This window comes from Pteropus vampyrus, unplaced genomic scaffold (assembly GCF_000151845.1).
Source record: "Pteropus vampyrus isolate Shadow unplaced genomic scaffold, Pvam_2.0 Scaffold25, whole genome shotgun sequence".
In the NCBI taxonomy this organism is placed as follows: domain Eukaryota; kingdom Metazoa; phylum Chordata; class Mammalia; order Chiroptera; family Pteropodidae; genus Pteropus; species Pteropus vampyrus.
This window is the reverse complement of record NW_011888806.1, coordinates 5171823-5190981: the sequence shown is the minus strand read 5'-3', so window position 1 is coordinate 5190981 and position 19159 is coordinate 5171823. Positions and strand designations below refer to the sequence as shown.

General features: G+C 31.3%; 1 protein-coding gene and 1 pseudogene across 2 annotated transcripts in view; one reads left to right on the top strand and one right to left on the bottom strand.

The window, feature by feature from the left end:
• Positions 1-19159, top strand: part of GRID2 (glutamate ionotropic receptor delta type subunit 2) — a 1302586-nt gene that overhangs the window by 273098 nt on the left and 1010329 nt on the right. The window lies entirely within an intron of this gene.
• Positions 11716-11834, bottom strand: LOC111737362 (annotated as a pseudogene).

Genomic DNA, 19159 nt, shown 5'->3' with positions numbered 1-19159 from the left:
TTTTTTTTTTTTTTTGTAGGAGAGGTAGAGAACTTTAGACCATAAGATGAAAATTTTAAGGAGAAAGTTTCATTTTAGCTAAACATTAATGGTAGGTAGTATATGAATTCATTTAGGCTAATTCATAAGAAGAGAAGTGTACCAGAAAAGTGGACCGTGGGTAAGGAATAGCAAATCTTTAGTTTGTCCAGAACGTTATTTTAAGGACCAGGTAAGACTGGCATGGTAGATTGGATTGTGCTAGTAATAGGTTTTGATTATCAAACTAAGGTTTCTGAATTTCATATCTTAGGGTGTATGAAAGAATGAAAGGATTTGAAAGGAATGACATGATCTATATGTATACCCTGGAACAACCGTGTTGGGGAGGGTGGAATAAGGGGTGAGATCTCCCTCCCTCTTGAAAATCCATATACAACTATAAACTAAAATTTGCCTTTCACATATGCAGATTCCCAACCATAGTGTTGTTGACCCTTGGGAAATGCAGGTTTGAACTACAACGGTCAATTGAAAAGTTCCTCATATAAGTGGACCTATGCAGTTCAAACTCATGTTGTTCAAGGGTATATATAAGTGTGTGTGTGTGTGTGTGTGTGTATACACACATATTTTATTCCCACAATAGAAGTGATAGATTAGAGGTCAAGAAATGGAAATCCATGAAACTAGATGGTAATCTTTTAAAATAGTCCAGGTGGGAGGTAATAAGGTCTTGAGATAGTTGTGGTACAAAAGGTAAAAAGGGAGCTGCTATGAAGCTATTCTGCAAGAAGTCTTGGCACCTCATAGTTCTGGGGTCAATAAAAGGGAAAATCAAAGAAGATTCCTAGATTTTGACCTTTAGAATTAAACAAATATATAATTAACAGAAATAAGGAGCATATAGGGTAAAAAAGTAGAAATGGTAGCTAATATTTATTGAATTCTTACTGTAATCAGCCGTTATTTGAATTTACATATATTAGTTACTCCTCTCACAGGCCTTTGCATATATTAGAAAACTAAGGAGGTGAGATTAGTCAACTTAACCGAATTTAAATTGGTAATATGTATCAGATTTGAAATTTTAACCCCTGTCTAAATATAGATATCAGGATACAATTGGAAAAGGGAAACTGGAGCTCTATAGAGGAAGGAGAGGGTGATGATTTAAGATTGTGTCGTGTGAAGGTGAAAGTTAAAGTTGATATTGTATGGTATTGCCAAAGATGAATATTGGAGAGGAGAGAACCATTGATATATCATTGCAAATAATTTTGGGGTGGTTAAATAAACTGTCACTGAATGTTGTTCAGATGTGGACAGTAAAAAGTCCATGGATTGTAGAGATAAGCAACCCACTGATTAAATTATAGAGAGAAATTTCCTTACAGTGTGGTGCTATCAATGGAGACTAGTGTAGCAATAAAGAGTAAGTAGATGGGAAGACTGAACACGATAAGTAGAGCCTTTCTTCAGAGTTTGATGATGAAGTTATATGTACATGAATAACCAGAGTTTAGTGAAATGTTAAATAGGTATTTTTGAACTGAGTAGAAAAAATCCATAATAGGAAAATAGAGATTTATGATAGCAGTTTGGTTTAGAAAGCTGTTAAAGAGAAAGATTTGGTAAATATTGAACAATTGAGCTTTTGGGACAATCATGTTTGTTGATACAGAGAAAGAAAATTGAGGAAATTCATGGGAAGCAATTATAATCATCTCAATAATACTTAAGGCCATGGGACATTGGGGAAGTGCAGTGGAGAGATGAAAAGGTTTAGAAACACTGCTGGGATGAGTCAGTTAGGGACAATTAAAAGTATTTCTGAGTCATAGTAAGAATCAACCTGAGATTTCACAGCAAAAAATCTATAAGAGATTATATAAGACCACTTTCACGATATTCTCCAGCAATATTAGGAATCTTTCAACATAATGAAGGTCACGATTTTATAAACTATAAAATATTGTTTTATCTATTTTCATGGTTAGATATTATTTTCAGAACTTTCTTACAATTATAGGAAGTCTTGTGAGTGAATGAGCCACATGACAGGGAAAATAATTTTTTTTTGGAATGGATAATATTATAACATTCTATTTGTTTCTGTTAAGTCCACATGTGGATATTTGAGGAGATTTGATATTTCTGGAAAAGAAAGTTGTAAGAATGGGAAGAAAAGTAAAGGATTTAAAATGTTTACAGTTATTTTCTTTTCCCTTGGGACTTTTCCTGCAGTTTATTTGTGCACAGTGAATGTCAGTCTGTTTAACAAAAAAAGATTTCCTAAGAATGTTTAAGGGACTTTATTTATCCTATGGTAATTTATAGAGTTTATTATTTAGCTCTTGGTTCTGGGACAATCAGTCTCAACATCTAAAGTAGTAAAGTGGAAAATGAATCAAATTTAAAGTCTAAAGCATTTGTTTTGTTACTAGATCTGGCTCTTAAGCAATTTCTTTGAATCATAAAATGGAGATAAAAAATACTTAAATGACTCCACAAGTTTATTGTGAGATTCCAGTAAGTGATGGATTGGAAAGCCTATATGATCTATTAAATGATGGCATTTATTTTGAAATCCATATTCATCAGCATGTGGGCCCATGCTTGTCTAGAACTGAAGCTTCTGCTTCTTTCAAAAAGATTTTATTAGGTTGAATAAATAAAGTTCAGCACCACTGAGAAACTTTTGAAGATGAAAATTTGTTGTTTGAATTAATATTTAAATAAGTTTTAAAGTCGTCTATAAGAAATTAGTAAAATTTTAAAGATTTCAGGCTGATTGTTTCAAAAATATTACATATTTATTTTATAGAAACTTTAATTTATTGAGCATGCCTTATTGAGATGTAGTACATACATTGAAGCAATATGTTTAATTGTTATTATGTTGAATAAAACATCTTGTTATATTCATATTATTAGAATGTGCTGTAATAGCACCTGAGTTACAAACACATTTTAGGTATATGTAAGACCTGCTTAGCCTGAATGTGAACTGCGCAAAATAAAGATAAATAGGCACTCAAAATAAATAGATTTTTATGTTCTCTGACCTGGGTAATAAAAGAGATTCCTCCAACTTAGATCAAACATAGCTCTATTATTTACTTAGTTATTAACTTACAAAAACTATATGTAAATATGAAGCCAAGTCCAGTAAATATATGTATCTCCATCTGTGATCGTTCTTGCACTGAAGATTTTATTCCAGTAGAATAAGATGTGTACAGTCTAGAGTCAGAGATGGTAGTGGCACGTGTTCATACCAAAAATGCTTGAAGAAGAACTCGATTCTGCTCATGTAAGCAAGATTTTTTTTCTTCTGCTATGATTATCCTGGAGTAATTACCATAGTAAACGCTGTGGTACCACTAACACCCACATAGTCATATCCTTCTGTTTATGTGAAAAGCAGCACTGATGAATTGGAACTCAATTTTTTACATGAATACATTATTCAAAAATGTGAACACAGCTAAAATTTTATACCATAAACTTGAAGATTATAATTTTTTTCAATTGTTTCAAAACAAGCTATGTAAAAGGATATGAGAGAAAATTTTTAATAAAGGTTAGATCAGTTTGTAACCTAGTATTTGTACATATTTTGACTCTCATTTTTATTATCTTTTATTTGTTTGAACCTAAAACTTCCGTGAAATTCCACTATATATGGAATTTCACTATTATGTTTTAAAAATAGAGCCGTATGATACGGCTTAAGTTTGTGGCTAGCATTTGGAAAACAAGTTATTTTTGAGCCATACATATGTATGACAAAGTCGCAGATTTGATACATTAATTAATATTAATATTATAGCTCATACAAAACTTCTCAGATTCTACTGAGACACAGACTCAGCTCTAATTCTTAAGACTTGGTAATAGTGAGATCAAGTCCTAGTTAAGTCACATTCTTTACTAGCTCTGAACCTGTAGATTTTAACTCTGTATAAGCCTTAATCTCCCCATCTATAAAATTAATATAGTAATAATAAGATGACATTTAAAGTTTAGTCTTTGAGAGTAAGGTTTTTTTTTAAAATAAAAATTAGAAAACAATCATGAAAGCAAATGTTACACAATAGATACTCAGCAACTGGTAGCTATGAAAGATCATCATCTATCATCATATTTCTGATGAACTACTGAAAATAAATGAACTCATGCATAAATGAACATTAAAGTAATAATAATAAGTTTTTTTCTTGTATTTAATAGGGCAATGTTTCAGAGCTTTAAAGTTTCTCCCAAGAGGGGCTTACTATTTATGGAGAATTGAATTAGTATTCCTCCGTCTATATGAGCCTTTCCAAAGTATTTTGGAACCTGGATTGCTTTTAAATAGACTTTAATGTCCAGAGATTGGGTCAGTCCACAGTCTCTTCTTGTAGCACACACATGTACACACATGCAATGCGTAACTAGTAAAGCTACTAGTTATTCTGTACTTCAGAATATATGTTATATATGTTTGATATTCTTTTCTACCTAAAATTCAATATGATAGTAGCAACATCATCAAATCAGCAAAATCATCACAATAACTAATATCAAGTAAATAAAAGCTTATTATGTAGCATATCTCCATTCTTCACATGTATTAACACATTTAATCCTGGCAGTCCTATAAAGTAGTAGTATAATTGTTCAAATTTGACACAGGAAACTTTAGGCACACAGAAGTGAAGTAAAGTGGCAAAATGCATATATTGTTAAGTACAAGACAGGATTTGAAATCAGGCAGTCAGGCTCTAGAGCCCTTTGCTATAAATGACCTTCTATAGCTTAATTAATACCATTAACAATTATAAATCCATGTTCTTTTGGTCAAATAAAAGAGTTGTGTAAGATTCTGTTATGATCATTGACTATGAGTGATTGTAATTAGCATATTATTTTTTGGATTGGAAAATATGACAACCAGGCATTTCTTGATGAAAAGATCATATTTGAATTCTCTCCAAAATATTTTAACGACTTATTTTTAAGGTCTAGATAAGTTATCAGAAAGTCATATAGGATAACATTTCATTTAAACTTCTCTATCAGTTTTTCTCTAACTAAACTAAACACCTTAACTGACATCTCACCATTGAAGATGTTTAGGTGGAAAATAAGCATATGAAAAGATGCCCCACATATTATGCCATCAAGGTTATGCAAATTAAAACTACTACCCACCTATTTGAGTGGCCCAAACGTGGACCACTGATAAAAGCAAATGCTGCAGAGGATGTGGAACAACAGGAACGCTCATTCCTTGCTGGTGGGAATGCAAAATGATACAGCTACTTTGGAAGAGACTTTGGCAGTTTTTTTTATAAAAACTAATTACAGAACTAACTACATTCTTACCATAAAATCCTGAAGTTGTGCTTCTTGTTATTTACAAAAAAGGGGTTGGAACTTTTTCTTTCCTAGTAATCTTTCAATTAAATAGTTAATTTCTAATTTTATGATACCTCAGAAATAATCGTCTAATAGGATTGTGCTATCAGAGATTATCTAGTTTAAATCACTAATTTTACATTTCAGGAAAATTAAGCCTAGGAGAATAACTGTCACCTAAAATCATGTAGTTAATTAGAGACATACCAGAGATTGTTACCCCTCAGTGAGGAGGTGTTTAAATTGGAACCAAGGAAATAAAGTTTCAGTTCATACTGAGAAATAATAACACTCAGTGATTACAACGCAGACTTTATGGAAAGAATGTCTGTTTAAAATACCCAGCACCATCACTTACTAACTTTATGAACTTGACAAAAATTTTCATTCCTGAATCTCATCTATGAAATGGAAATAATAATATTTCTTACCTAGATCTATTTTGAGGATTAAGCGGGGTAGTAAATGTAAAGCATTTATACTAATACCTGGCACAAAGCAGTTTGTTTTTCAATGTAATTTATACTCATTGTAGAAACTTTTGTAAAATACAAAATAATAAGAAATAGAATGAATCATTGATAATCTTAATTCCTAAAACTATTAGCTATATACTTGAAGATTTTTCATTTTAATTTTTCATTCCATTTACATTCTGTTTTTCATTTATGTTTTTAAAATTTATTTTGCACAATTATGCTTAGAAATCTGATTTGTGGCAACATAGAGGTCTAGCTATCATAAATTCCATTTGTTAAAACATATCTAAAAATACCCAAACAAGGCAAAACAACAACAAAAACTAAACATCTTTTTAATGTATGAATGTGTTTTCAAGAAAATAAGGAATTCAGTTGAGTTCAGGGTCTAAGCCACATGACAAATGAAGAGAATTAATTAGTGCCGAAGATGTCACTTGGCCTGGGGACATCTACATTCAGATTCTGACTGGTCTGGAGATTTGCTGTTGATGGTCTTTGGCATATGTGTGAAAAGGTTTGGGTCTCTGCAGTTAGGAGTCTGTTCTCTGGATGCATAAAGCTTGAATACAAAGAGGGCTATAATCAAGAGCAAATTAAAACAAACAAACAAACAAACAAACAAAAATTAAAGACTACAGAGAATAAAGGAAATCTATCTCAGCCTGGATGAGGTGGAGGATACAAAAATCTCTTGAGAATTCATGAGAATTCTGATGTAGAATTAGAGCCTTAATTTATGCTATTCACATGGTACAGAGAAAAAGGAGGCAAGAATAAACTTAAAATGAACCCAGAGTTAGTAGTGTTTCCAATTATTTTTTTTACAAAAACAAAATCTTTCTGGAATATTATGTTTTCAACCCAGGCTCATAATGATTCCCGCAGAGAGAAGACCAAACAATATAAGCACAATCACATAATACAGTTACAAAATACACAAAGAAACAAGAGACCATGGGTAAGAAATTATAAAGCAAAATGTAAAATAAATATGATTAATATGTTTAAATAAGTAAGATAGTCAAAATTATTAGTAAAAGCATAAGATCCTCAAAAATGACTAGATGAAATTAGGAAAATAAACTAAACAGAAAACAAAACATAAAAAAAAACAACTTCTGGAAATAAGAAAAATAATATTTGAGATAGAAACTCATTGGAAAGATAGCAGAATAAGCACAGCTGAAGAGAAATATTGAAAAATTGGTTCTCTGAACAGAAACAAAAATGAAAATGTGTGTGTATGCTTAATATATATATGTTTATTATAAGTTTTACTGATATAAATATATGTAGCATACAATTTACAAATAATAAAATATTATTTGTTACTTTAGTGCATATACCATATCACCAGTTGATTCTCATAGAATGTCTTCATTTTATCAAACTCTCATATACATAAATCAACCTATGATCAAGTGATGTGGCATCCCAAATCACTAACTCTTTATACAATAAAAGTATTATTGTATATTTTGTCTGATATGTAACCTATTGTTAAGGAATTTCTCCCTCTTATAAAATTTGTATTCATTTAACTGAAAATCTTTTCAACTTCAGTAGATACAACACACTTTTAGGTTTAATCTGCATTTTTTATATTTTCTCCATTACTTTCTTAAACCTAGATAAACAACAAAAAATTAAATCAAAGTTTATGTTTACTGAATTCCATCAATGTAAATATTCCCATCATAGTTAATTTCAAGTTATCAGTATGATGTCACTTAACAGAGTTAGGAAAAGTGTACAGTAACACATCATTGTGTAATATTTATATAGTAATATATAGTATTTCTATCACATAGATACAGATAAAATAACATCTAAGAACATAGTTAATAATAAAATAATTGGGAACATGAGAGTATTGAATTTATTATCTTTGTCTTTAATATAATGTATGTAATTGAAAGTTTATATAATTTAAGTTTTAATAATGGCTGTATTTAACTACTGCTTAATAAATTCTCGAAAAGAGAACAATCTACTGTCACTAGGCAGTTAAGAGCATGGTGCCAGGCTTCTGCTTTTGTCTGTCATTACTGGGCAGTTTCTATTTATTTGCTCCAGAGTTCTCCTAAGAAGGATGTGAGAGTAAGAGAAAGTATTGGTTGTGCAAGATTAAGAAGGAGACTGGAAATTTCACACTTCTCTGTTCATTAACTTTTAGCAAATATATATATTTTTAATTTAATTGTATTATTAGTTTCAAGTATATAGTACAGCAAATATTTTTTATTTCATATACGCCTCCCCCGCCCCCTAACTCTCACGGGACTCATGCTTCCCAGTGAGGATTCTCAGGGGTTCTCTGAGGGCACCTTGGATATCTTGTTGTTCCTCTTTTTGCAGGCATTTAAATGGAGACTGCTTCTATTCTGATAAGTCAGTTGCTACTACTGCAGTCTTTCCAAATTACTTGAAATCTTGTATCTTATTTTAGATCATTTTTTTCATTCCTTTTTGTTACCATTTTCTCTATTCTTATGCCATTAATAGTGGAGTGGGAGGTGGCTACTGGAGGGGTAAATTCAATAAATTCCTAGTGTCAGTACTTCCATATGTAGTCAGAAATATCAGCAGATAGTTCTTAAACATTTGTCATGATCCTAGGGCTCACCAAATATAATTAAAACTGAGAAAATACAGAATATTGAATATATATATATGAATGAATATATATATATATATATATATGTATATATATTCTCTTAGATGTGCTAAGAAAAAGAGCAATCCTATATCCTCAGATATGCAAAATTTATAGGCATCAGAGTCTAAGGATTTGATAAGGTCTAATCCCCTGGGATGTTAATAAATATTACTGTGGTGTCAGGTACTCCATCTTAGTATGTACATCACATAAAATCATTTCTAACCTTCTCAGTACATTCATCATCTTGTATATTGCTGTAAATCATTCCCACTGAACTACTTCAAAATGTTTTACATGTAACACCCCTAGGTATTCAATTAGGCACTGGGATTTGCGGAAAGGTGTCGAATGTAAAGGGAGAAGAGGTAGAAAATGGAATTGGATATAACATGCCTCTTGCTGTCAGGCACAATTTCTTTTCCTCAAATAGCCAGAAAGCCTGTTACAGGTTTCTAACGATATATAAAGAAGGTGATGAATGGAAAAAGACATAAGCCTAGTAGTGTGTTCTAGACATATAAAAATTAGATTTTTTTGAAATTTAATAACTGAGTACTAAATTACTAAAATAACTGAAAGGCATATTTTACAAACTATATTTTCTATTCTTATTTATTTGGAAGAACATTGAAGATAAATAAGAGTGTAGGCGTTTATTCACAATAGCACAATAAAAGTAATTATACCATTCTTCACTTCAGCTTTTCCTAAATTTGAATGTAATGCTTGTAGGAATCTAGTTGAAAAGTAGTGTTAGAATTATTTCTAAGTTCAGCTGGTTACAACACTGTGATAAATACACTTTCAAACTTGTAATATTGCCCAATTTCACATTGTGGAATCGAGTCATTTTTCTACTGCTTTGTTGATATATATTTAGAGTGGACAGACATCTTTCAAAATGACTACCCTGATGTTTGTGTAACTCATCTTTCCATCTTTATGAATCATCCCATCCCTGTATACATCTGTGTTGCACGTATCATGAATTACTTAGGAGTTCTTAGAATCATTATTATTTTATACTTAGATGTTTTTTTTTTTTCACTTGCAAGTGGACTTGTTCTCTCTGCAAGAACAATTTTCTCTCTTTTACTGTCCTATTAGAACCGTCTTATTCTTTAATAATTGTTCAAATGCTATTTTCTTTAGGTAACCTTTCCTATATAACAATTCTTTCCTTAACCTGATGTGTTTTCCTGCGGATTCCTCCTTTTGGTTTTTCCACAGCATCCTTTGCTTAATGCTGAACCTATGAATCTGTATTGTAGTTAGTTATTTTCTTGGTTCTAACCCACTAAACCCTTTAGGGCATGGATTGTGTCTTATCTTTATTCTTAACAAAAAGGAGGTATTCATTAACATTAATAGTTAGGTAATTTCCTCTAATGAGGTATTTTGTTCTGATAGAATTAGGCATTGATAAAAGAGCGAGGTGGGAAGAAAACACATTACAGAAGGTGGAAAAATTATTGTTATTCTGCACAAGTTTACTAAATTAGTCTGTTTTAACTATAATCCAGTTGGAGATGATATCCATGTGGGAAATTAAGGTACTCAGTGCATTGTAATTGCGAACTGAAGTAGAAGAAAAGTTCATGTCTGATGGGATATCACACTCCTGGAAGGAAATACTTCTCTCTTTTTTATATAGTGAATAATAAAGGTATAAAGCAAGAAGAGATTTTTTTTCTCTCTATTTTTCACTTTTTCCTATCTCTTGTTCTGTCTTTGTTAAGTAATGAGTTCTAAAATGTTCCTTAAAGTCCACAAGATTTGAAGGATTTTAATAAAAGCTCTAGAGGTAGGTGTAACCAGATCCTGTTTATGGAACTCACAACAGGGTCAGTGCATTGCCAGATGGAAAAGTAGATAAGATAAATAATGAGCAGATTTTGTGAATATTATCAAATCTGATTTTAAATCCCAAAATCTTTTGCCTAAATTGGTATATGTGGATTTCATTTAGTTGCAAGAGAGAATGTTAAAAAATACACATTCCTGAATAAATGTTTTGGTAACTTTTCAAGGATATTAGATATGCTTGATTTTTCATTTAATTATTTCTGCCCAAGAAAACACTTTATGTTGCTCTGGTCATCCACAAATAATATGTCTTGACATTTAAAATCTGAAGAGTAACTAGATTTTAATAATCATTAGAAATAATGAATGCTTTGTTCTATCGAAGATTTACTTCCTCGATGTTCAGAATTTGAAATACTTTATATGTGTTTATTGTTGGAAAGGTCATTCAAGTTTGAGGAAACCTAAACATGACCTTAAAATTTCCACCTTTTAGCATCCATGCGAGTATAATTAGTTGTTATTGTAATTTGATTATTATCACAAATAATTAGAGAATACTTTCCTTGATAATTCTTAAAGAAAAAAACTATTTGTCTATTTATTTTTCCTTTTAAAAAGTTTTGAATTTTGTGGCTCCTTCCTTAACATTTTTTTTCCCTTAGGGATTCAAATATCATGACTGCAACTTGTACATTGAAAATAATTTACACACCTACTAAGTAGATTTGATTAACATTTTCACAATGCTCCTGGCATGGCAGAATGATTTTAGAAATCAGTTTAATTCATTCCCTAGTATCTATAGCAAAGTAACATTGAGTACTGCCAAGACAGTATAAGAAGAATAAAAAGTAACTGAGAAGGACATCTGAATTGATGAGAAAGATGAAACAATAACCCCCCTACATAGCTAAACCTATTCAAACTTTGCTTTCTAATAGCTTTATGAAAACACACTGATATTTGGAAAATTGGACTGCACCTAAAATGGCAAGTGGTACAAATTAGGACTCCTGGGAGGAACAGCAAAATAACAAACCGAAAAAAGTAGAGAGAAGGGAAGAGGCAATTTTTCATTTTATATTAGGTATCAGCAAATTTTATGTTAAACTATGTGTTGAGTTACTAAATTCTCACTTTCTAATTTCTTTCTTATTTTTTCAGCATCCATAAATAAAGTTTTATTGGAACACAACTAGGCTGATTTACTTTTATACCTTCTTTGTCTCTTCTATTTTCCACTATTCTTTTTTTTAATTTTTAAAAATTTTTTATTTTTTATTTATTTAATTTTTAGATGAGACAACCCTTGGTTGACCTCACAGATTGCAAGGACCTTGTCAGTTTACAATCCCTTATTTTTAAAAAAATTTTTTATGCCTATAGCACCTGGTCTTCCTAGGTGGTCTCCCATCCAAATACTAAAAAGGCCCGACCCTGCTTAGCTTCCAAGATCAGATGGGATCAGGCTTGTTCAGGGTGGCATGGCCATAGATAATTTTCTACTATTCTTGAGCTAACCATTATTTGTGATATGATAGAGAGAAAATAACAGATTAAGTTTTGTGACCCAGAAAATCAATTATCAGTGATAATGCCTATATTATCTGCAAGTTTGATGTTTTGGAGAGAGCAAATAACGATTTTTGGTATAGCATATGTCTGATGTATTTACATTTTCAGTATATCAGAATATCCATAGATTAAATTTTAGGGCATAATAATCATATTTATTAAAAGGCTAAAAAAAAAAAAAAACACTACTAGATGTTCTAACCTAACTAAAGTACTTTGAATAACACAAAGATTATCCAAATATTTTGCCAAGTCAGCTGCATTCTACTAACTTCTTTTTCTGACACTGGGGAATATTGGCATTGTCATTACATGAATTCACCATAAAGATGATCACTTTTACAAAATTGGAAATTTGGTGAACTGAAACACATGAGCATGAGTTTCCTCCTCATCTCTCTGCTTTTACCATCATCTACAGTATTATAAAAGGACAAAAGAATCTTATGTTTTATTCATTCACTACAGATTTTTTAATTTGCATTTTTAATGTTTTCCAAGGTGAAGGATAACAGAAGTGTGGCAGAGCTGAACATTGTAACTTTATTGTTCTTAGGGTCCTCTTAAAACTCTCAAAAACATATCTGCCATAAAGTACTGCGTTTTTAACATCCCAAGTTACTAGCACATGTGCCATTTCCCTGTTTAAAAAAATCATATTTTATTCGAGTACAACCAATAAGTCTCCTTATGATGCTACAAAGATAAGGCGGTAGGAGCAGGAACAATCTTCAGGAGGAAATACAGATAGGCAGCTAACACTGATAAACATTTTAAATCATTACTTTGGTAAACAACAATTTGTGGAGATATAGACGCAGAAAATGAAGATAGTCAAAGCAATGTTTGGGGCACAGATGTTCATGTACTTAAATAAGATGGAAGAATTTTAGAGGCAGGGAAATATCTCAGAGGAAAGTTAAAAACAAACCAAACCAAACCAAAAATACACTAGCCATAACATGTCTTGTTTTTTTTCAGACATTCCAGATTATACTGAAACATTGCTGACCTTGTATTTCAGTATAAACAACAATATCTAAAATTGAATTTTAATATATATGCATTCTTTCATCTCAGGAGAGAGAGAGAGAGAGAGAGAGAGAGAGAGAGAGAGAGAGAGAGAGAGAGAGAGAGAGACGGAGGGAGGAAGATTGAGAGTTGAGAGAGAGAGAGATTTAAGTTGATTCACTGAGTCAGACAGAAGTGTTGGCAGCTGCAGTAAAGAAGCTTTCCTCACACTGAATTGCCAGAGCTTCTCAGTTCTGACCCACAGTCACAGTGCCAAGAGCTGCCAGGAATGCCAAATGTGTGCTGATTTTGTGATGTAGAGAAATAGGGATCTGGATGAGAATACTTAATTGTTTTGAGCTACTATTTTTGGTTGGAATCTGAGCCAGAGTCTGCACAGGTTAAAAAGAAACAATGGTAAACATCCTCAGATTCAAACACTTTTCATTTAGTACCTCAGAGTAAGCAGAACATTTGATTAAGCAGCACTTCCAGTTGACTTCAGGCCTTTGTTTTCTAATGATGATGGCTAAAGGAAAGTAGCAATGTTTGTTTTTGTGTACCCTTGAAACTAAGATAAGTTCTCAGTTGCCCTTAGACACCAGATGTTTGTAAGCTGGATGTACTTGTATCTTCACCACTGAAATTTTATTTATTTATTATTTTTCCATCAAATTTAAATATAAAATCATCTTGCTTGTTATTTCCCATGAGCTTCTTAGAGATTTTAGGTGTTTTTTAGAAAGCCTTTTTTGCTTTTTTGCTTAAGGATTTGGAGTTTGTGAGTATTTTGTTTTTATTTTAATTGCATTAGAAGATATTGTAGAAATTAAATAAAAAATTGTATGTGTTAACTATGTACCCTTAGGAAAGAAAATACATTGAAACAATTTAAAATATTCTTATAAAAATTATCCAAAATATCCAATGTTTTAACTAGTTTTTATTCTAGAATATGCAAAATATTCAACACAACATTTTTGAAGTACATTTTCAATTATTGAAAATGATCTTCAATATCTCAGTAATTTCAGGTCCATTATATTGCTACCAATTAATCCAGAGAAATATTTTAGTAAATAATAGTTTTAATATATTGTATCTGGTTCTGTCATGTGAACATAAATTTATCAATATTACATTTGCATAGGGACTTTATGAATATGTCATATTAGAGAGTTGATGAGCACCTTCTGTTTTCTGAAAAAAATGGATTGATAAGAATGCATTAAAAATTGGAGGATGATGTTGAAAACTGATGTCTGATTAACCATGAATTGGACAACCTCAGGGTCTTAAACAGCTCCTTTATCATATAGTATACAAATAACTGATTGTGAGACTATTGGATAATTTAGGGACTATTTAAAATTAGCTTATACCAATTTTGACTGTTAGAACCATAGAGTTTGTGAGCCTGCTTAATCCTGTTTGAATTACTATTTCGTTGAAGATTATTAATCACCAGCTGCCATCACACGGTGGCAGGGTTCCAAGGCAGCACTCTGAGGACTCCTCTGTTCATCCCTCTGTCCCAGGGTGACATAGTGTAGAAGCCTTTTTGGCTTCTTTGCAAAATAACACCATTGTCTCTAAAATGTGTATGTTATCACCAAGTTTAAAGTCCGAAGATGTTCGGGGGTGGGGGGAGAATCCACAGCTATTTTATCCGGAACAACTAAGTTGTTACCCAATGATACTGTTTGTTGAGAGTCGCATGGATTCAGGGAAAGATAAAAACCCAAACTCGCCCAAAAAACAGCTTCTTAGCACTTCAGATCTCTTTGCTCACCCTCTACCCATCCATCACCCAGGGATATATTTCACAGAGTCACATGGTGGTAGGGAATAGTGTGGGAAAGAGAAAGACTTTGGCCTTTGAATCCTGTAAATTATTCAGTTGTATATTCTAGTGGTTTTCATGTCATCAGACTTCAGCATACTGTGAAATGGTGACATGTCAAAGGTTGCATTATTGGACAATAATGCTTCTTTGTAAAGTGTGTAAGCTCAGCTTCCAGTGTCCCCTGCCAACATTGCCAGATCCCAGGACAGGTGCAAATTTGACTTCACACATCACAATTGAACAAGCTGAGACTGAATATTACCTGACTGTGTTTAAGTTTTCACTTCTTTTGCTGTCTGCTTTCTTACCTCTTCTTAGAATTTTTTAGTTTATTTTTTAGAGTAAAAGAAATTTGGAAAACTTTATAAACTCAGGTTCTAAAACTTTTCATAATTTCTCAATTGTCAAACATGTTCTAAAAATATCCTAATAACCTAATAACTTAATTTTGGTTCTTATGAAAATTAAGTCATAATTAGTTGAATTTCATATATATTTACGTTTAAAAATTATATCATTTTCAAAATTTATGTTCTCTAATGTTATATAAATATGAAACTATCATTTTAGTTTTATCCTCATATAATGTTTTTAAATAACTGACTTTCAAAATGTTTGAATTAACTAACATAGTGCAGACAAATATTTAAAATAAAATCTCCGTGGAGATTTAGTTTTATGTTATAATCTGCTGTGTTTTAGTAGCTTTTCAAATTGCATTTTCACCTAAGAATCATGCTGGAACTGTTTTAACAAATTCAATAAGATGAACAAAAAGCATGATGGGAAGAGGTTATAAGCAGTATACAGAATAAGGTATGGCTTGTTAGCTCAAAACAGAAAAATAAAAGTCTAGTTTTAGTTTTAATAAACAATACTTGCTATTCAACAATACTTTTCCTTAAATTCTTGGAGTTGTGTTGTGAATATGTTGACATAATTACAAGGAGACCCCATTACTTGTAGTTGTGTTTTTGATGGAGGTATGGGTTCAAGATCATGTGAATTTCTATTATGAAGGGGATAAATTCATTTGGATTTCTTGAATCTGTTGATTGTTGTCTTTTTGGCATGTCTGGAAATTCCTTCAAATCCTACCAGTGCTCCATTCTTGCTCTTTTCTATGTCTAGAACTTGGCATAGATAGGTGATTTTGACATATTCACTTGATCATACATATCTCTTAACCTCTCTTTTTTATTTTCTCTCTCTTTGTCCTATACTGTCTCACAATACAAATTCGCTAGTTATGTATAATTTGCTCTTCGACCCAACCATTGAGATTTTTATTTCAAATACTATTTTCTTCATTTGTAGCAGTTCTTTTTCATACATGTGTCTTTATTCATATTATCAACACTTTTTTTCTTAAAATGTACTTATTGTATATTCTGTTTTTCATTGTTTTTATTTCTGAATTTTTCACATCATTATTCTTGTCTTTTTTTCAGCTGGCTTTCACTCATGGTGCTTTATTTCCATATGTGTTTTATAAATTTTTTCTTAATGTTAGCTGCTCATTTTTCTTGAACTGTTACCTATGAAATTCCTTGGTACATGAGATTTAGAAAAATTTTCTTTGATTTTGTCAGAGATCTGAAAGTGCCCATGAAAATTGACTGCTTTATTTATATACTTATCATGATATTTTTTTCTGGAACCCAAAGAGAACCCAGACTCTTCTGTGCCCATATGAATTCTGGCTTATGATTTTGAATTCTCAGGACAGATTTTTCTTTTCCTCTGCTTTGAGCCAGTTTTCGAGAAGGAAGGATGGTAAATATATTTCTAGTTCACTTGTATACTGAGAATGCAAACTTCTGGTGTCCCAGGATTAAGAGTCCATAAAAATCGATACTCACAGTAACTGGCTTGACAATTATCTTTAAGGTAAAATTCACTTCATGGCTTCATGTAACTCCGTGACCCACACCATCAGTCCCTAGCCTTTGTGTTTGCTTACTTTCTTGCCAAATCATGTATATACTCAAGATTTAAAAAATAGATGTTTTATTCAGTATTAGATATATATGTATATGTACATGTAATACTGAATAGATGTTTTATATATATATATATATATATATATTATTTATTTATTTATTTATTTATTTATTTTTTAAGTAAAACAGTCAGACTTGATATCTCATCTGCCACATTGTAATACATGAAAATGATTATTTTAATGACTATGGAAGAATGAAGTAGAAGGATTAAGGACATTAACTCCCATAGATCTTTAAAACACTGATCATTTATTTGCTGCTTCTTTGGAGGGCAATCAGCCCTGACAGCAGGTTTCCAGCTGAAACACCTGCTTTTGTTCTAACATGAGTAGAAGGAGTAGTTTAATGATGCTAGTTTTAATTATTTTCCTTCCTAGTATGTATTTCAGTTGTTTCCTAGTTAAAAGAGTTCATGTTTTTAAAAGAGACCAAAATTTGGTAATATTATTATTCTAATTCCAGCTAAGGTAACATGGGAAATAGAAGTTCTTAGGAAATGTGAATGCAAGTTAGCAATTTATACAATAAACACTACTGCTCTTCATTTGAAGATAGTTTTAGAGCTCTAATATCAAAGTTGTTTTTATTATCTCTTGACATGTATAGCTCACATAATATTTTATTGTAATGCCTAGTGTCGTATTTTTAGATTTGTTGAAGCTTAACTGATTTCATATTTATTTTCAATTTATTGAAAGTTTTGATAATAGATGGATGATGTGTTTAAAATGAATCTTTAAAATATAAAACCTGGGACTCTTGCTTGTGTTGCTCACATTTTAGTGTTTACCATACTAACTCAATGTTGAAGTGTCCGAGAAAACCTCTGGAACCAAGAAGTCTGGATTTGATTACTGTTTTTACTGCATACCTGCCATGTGACTTTGGGCTTCCCGTACCATCAGTACTTAAGTTCCCTCATTTCGAAAATGAGACGTACTAGTACTTATAAGGAATAAAAGAATTAATAGATGTAAAACACTTATAAATAGTTAAATGGAAGCTGTTCTCCAAATAACTTTGATGTTCTTGCTGACTTCTCAGTAGCAAGGATCTTATAAGTAATAACTAATTCAAGAATTTTAAGCAAAATAATTGCACAATGCTCATAAATAGGGAAATAAAGTAAAATAATAAAATTTGCTTGAGATATACAAATAATAATAAATAGGTTTCATAAAATAAATGAAAAGATGAAATTTAGCATATATCTGAAAGGGACATTTGTTCTTTTCAGTCTCAGAGAAGTTTAATATTTGCATTTGAAGCATCCAGTATTCTTAAGAAGTAACAATTCTTCAAATTTTGTATTATTAATTTTAGTTCTGTTTGCTTTGTTTTTCCGGTAAATAAAATATTTATTACAAAATATGATAAATTATATATATTTTGATTCCTAAATATATTTCTATTATTATATTTCTTTAAGGTCACCAGGAACAGATTTTTGCAGTCATATTTTATAACTATTCATAATTTATTTTGCTTTCCTAGTCCAGTTAACTTTTTATGACTCCAATAATAGCATTTTATGATTATATTTTCAATTTGTAAAGCAGACAGTAATGAAATTCTTCCCTCTTAATTTCCTAGGAATCACTTAATTTTAGAATTTGTCAATAACTGGTGCTCTCTAGAGAGATTTTATGTACTTGAAAAGTGGAATCTATTTTAATTTCCATTGCCTATCCAAACCAGCATCTCTAAAATACAGATTAGGGCTATTATTACTTTTCAGAGACTATGTTTATGATTTCTTTTAGTTAGTGTTAAAACAAATAAAGATTAATAAAATTGATTTATTATTCTTGTGTTCTTGCTTGAGGTGCTTTATTTTTCTAAGGGTGTTGTAATAGAACAACATAAATGCTACAAACCTGAAATTCAGAGAGATGTAGCTTCAAGTTCTGTTCTGCCATTTGTAACCTGAGTGAGAGATTTGAATGAGCAATTTAATATCTGCGAAGGTCTATTTTCTCCTCCTGTACAATATGAAAATAGTCACATAGAATTATGATAACAACTATCACATGAAGATATAAAATTAAATTATATATGTAAAACACCTAGAACAGTATCTGATAATTAATAGTTTTTGTAATAATAATTATATATGTCTAGATTTGGCAGTTAGTAATTGTTAAAATCCATGTGTGTATGTGTAAATATAAAATTGAGAACTTTCTCTATGGCCATGCCACCCTGAACAAACCTGATCTCGGAAGTTAATCAGGGTCGGGCCTGGTTAGTACTTGGATGAGAGACCACCTAGGAAGACCAGGTGCTATAAGTGTAAAAAATAAAAATAAGGGATTATAAGCTGACAAGATCCTTGCAATCTGTGAGGTCAACCAAGGCTTGCCTCGCCTAAAATAAATTAATA